General features: G+C 38.3%; 1 long non-coding RNA gene across 1 annotated transcript in view; it reads left to right on the top strand.

Annotated features, from left to right (window-relative positions):
* Positions 1-2328, top strand: part of LOC107853599 — a 6507-nt gene extending 4179 nt beyond the window's left edge. Inside the window, exon 3 of the long non-coding RNA XR_001669825.2 lies at positions 2106-2328. This is a non-coding gene — a long non-coding RNA (uncharacterized LOC107853599). The remainder of the gene's footprint in view (positions 1-2105) is intronic.
* Positions 2329-3450: the final 1122 nt, after the last annotated feature.

Raw genomic sequence — 3450 nt, 5'->3', positions numbered from 1 at the left:
ACCACCATGTTCATGGAGGTTCTTAGCTCAAACTCAACCAAACTTCAATCTAAAAGTAGATCTAGACTCCCTATGTGCTAGAGAGAAAGGATCTAGCACTATAAACCTTCAAAACACAACAAAAACTTGTAGATCTAACTTGGAAAATTCGGATCTACAACAAACACACAAGACAACACAATTTTTTTTTTTGGTATTTTCTAATTTTTGACTCTTTTTTTATGAGATTTTCTAGTAAGTACAACTAAAGAAAACAGCACACAAAGAAAAGGGGAGAAGGTGAAGATTGCATAAGATGAAAAGATAGTAAAGTAACCCTTACTTCCACAAATGAATAGCACTAGAAGGTGTATCAAACCTTCAAACACACATCACCATGTAAGTTCAAACCACTCTCTTAGGTGACCCAAAGGAAACACTCTTCCCCAAGCACACCTTTCTTGCCAATTATCCAAGACAAATGAAAATCCTAACTTTCAAGTGTTCAAGGACCAATTTTTCAGATTCTACTCTCTCTCTCTCTACAAAGCTAAAACTACAGTATAGAAGTAAGTTCAATGTCATCAAAATTCTAATGAAAAGAGAAGTAAAATGGTCTATTTATACTATTACACGTCAAAGGACAAAAATGCCCTTAATGAGGACTTAAAAGGAGGCGCCTATAGAGTGATCTTTTGGAGTGTAAAAAGTCATCATTATTGTTCCTTTGAGGCGCCTATGGAGTGTATAAATTTCTCTCCTTCCTTCTCTTGACCAAGGCTTCAAAATATCCAAAAAAGTCTTTAATTGCTTGCCAATTCCGAAGCCTTGACCCTTAGACAATATCTTGTGCTCTTGTGGCTCATTGTGCGTGTATTAGCCAGGTTGATGTTGGAGAAAGGTGTGGTTAGTTTGTAATGAAATGTAGAAGAAAGGTATGGTGGTACACCACCGAACTAATTGTTGCATTTGTTACTGCCCAATTTATTTTATGTGTTGGTTGGAGGATGTAACAAAGCTGATATGGTTTTGGTGATCTTATGAGGACATGTGAGGTATGTGGGTGTAACTGGAGGAGGAAAGGGTAAAAATAATTCTCTTAATTGATGGATTACGTGTGTACTGCCCGGTTACCGTTTTGGTGAATTTAAGTAGCCTAAATGTGTTGGTTGGTTGCTAATACTAGTTTACCATATATTCTATTGTAGATAAGTAATATAACAGGCAAGAAGTCAAGTCGAGTTAGTTTCGGAGCTATATAACTAAGTATGTAAGGCATACTCCATTTTGTACTCTTTGGCATGAAATCAAACATTTGTTCCACCAAATAAGTTTTCAAGGTCGTCCCGTAACAAGTGACACATAATAGCAGCGTATTGTATACCAAGAAGCGAACGACCTTGTTCCCACTCTTTAACATATCAAAACACCTCAATATGTGTTTATTATTAAGCCTGCACATCTATCTTCATTTGAAAATTTCAGAAGTTCTCCATTTACTCAATTAAGACCCATGTGTTATTTTAAGCTCCTAAACACTTTATTGGTGTGCCAACAGCTCTCTACTTCATTTACGTTGCATTAAGTGCCTATTAACATGTCTCTTAGTGGCAGGTTATTACTTCAAGGTACCATAATGTTATGACTACCAAAGTAACAATCTCAAAGGCTAAATAAACTAAGTAGCATAAATCTGTAAAAGGAGTGGCAGCTCAGGGGCATAAGCCTAGCATGGGCCGATCTCGATACCTTGATATATGGGCGGTAGCTTAGAGGAAAAAGCCTAGCATGTGCCGATCCCAATCTTTATATGTAGGTGGCAGCTCAGGAGCATAAGCCTAGCATAGGCCGATCCTAATTTATCTATTTCCCACTGATCAGCTGGTCATTTGCATTACATATGGCTTACAAAAATTATGAAGTAAAAAAGGTAAAAGTGAAGAAAGGAACGTAATGTATGTAGTCCCACAAATATGTATATAAAGGTGGTCTACTAGTACTACTTATACACTTGTATCTGATTTATATTGAGCTCTTGTATCGTGTGTTGTTACCTTCAGCCTTACATATTCAGTACATATTTTCGTACTGACATTCCTCACGGGGACCTGCATTTTATACTGCAGGCACAGGTACTTTAGCTCATACACCCCACTCATAGGAGCGTAGGCTATTCCATGCATATTGGTGAGGTCCAAGTTGATTCGAGGATTTCCGAGTCTATTTTGATATGTTTTGGTATTATGCAGTAGGTTAAGAGTAGGGCGGGGAGAGGGGGTTTGTCCCGACCCTAACTAAGTCAATGTAAAGTTACGGTAGTGTATTGTTTTTAGACATGGTGGCCCCAACGACCAAGTGTTGTATATATCAGTTTGTTCTTGCATGTGTAATTATTTTCATTGATACATAATATCATGTTTGTCAAAACATTTGGTTGTCATAGTTACATGCATAGGAAGTACAAGGTTATGAATTGGTTCTCTCGGGCCTTTATGGCTACGGGTGCCTATCCGCCCCAATAGGATCTATATAGAGTCTTGTTTATGGGCATGTTGTGCACCACATATATAAATAGGAGGCTATGGGACATTTAGGGGTTCTCTTTTTCTTCATATCTTAGATCGTGCAATAGATCCCATGTTGTAGGTGAAGTCATATTTAACCATTGAACCCATTTTTTCCTCTTATTATATAGTAAAGATACCGGTTACAAAAAAGAGTAAGAATACAGGCAGGCGGATAGACGAGGCTGCCGGGGAAGGGACCAGCAAATCACCACCTAGATGAGCTAATCAAAGTGAGGCTCAAGCTGAGTTTGTTTCCCAAACTTCTTCTACTCCTCTATCTCTAGAAGATCTAAGAAAGAGAAGAATCGCATCCTCAGAACTACCTACCAATACTACAGACCAAGATCTAAGGAATGCAGTATAATTGTTGGCTCGTATAGTTGCTGGACAAGATCAAGGACAAGCCATTCCAACTATAGGTTCTAGTGGTGTAGATAGGGCAGCTAGCCTACAAACGCAGGATTTTCTTAAATTGGATCTTCCCACATTCACCGGATCAGATCTTAATTAAGACCCATAGGACTTTATTGATCAAATCCAAAGGGCTCTAGATGTCATGCATGTGTCAGGTAAAGAGAAAGTTGAGCTAGCAGCATATAGATTCAAAGGGGAGGCTATATTTTGGTATGAAGATTGGAAAAGATCTAGGGGTATCGATGCACCTTTATCTACTTGGAAAGAGTTCAAAAAGGCATTTCTTGATCATTACCTTCTATTTGAAATTCGAGAAGCCCGTGCGGATCAGTTCCTAAATCTTTGCCAAGAAAATATGAGCGTGAGGGAGTACAGCCTTCGGTTTAACTCCTTGTCTAGGTATGCTCCTAATGTTGTAGCTACTATGGATGATAGAAATCATCGATATATGGATAGGTTGGATCCATATTTGGTTAGAGATTGTACTATT

The sequence above is a fragment of the Capsicum annuum genome, unplaced genomic scaffold (genome assembly GCF_002878395.1).
Source record: "Capsicum annuum cultivar UCD-10X-F1 unplaced genomic scaffold, UCD10Xv1.1 ctg82642, whole genome shotgun sequence".
Classification (NCBI taxonomy): Eukaryota; Viridiplantae; Streptophyta; class Magnoliopsida; order Solanales; family Solanaceae; genus Capsicum; species Capsicum annuum.
The sequence above is the reverse complement of the archived record's forward strand: the minus strand, read 5'-3'. Positions and strand labels throughout refer to the sequence as shown.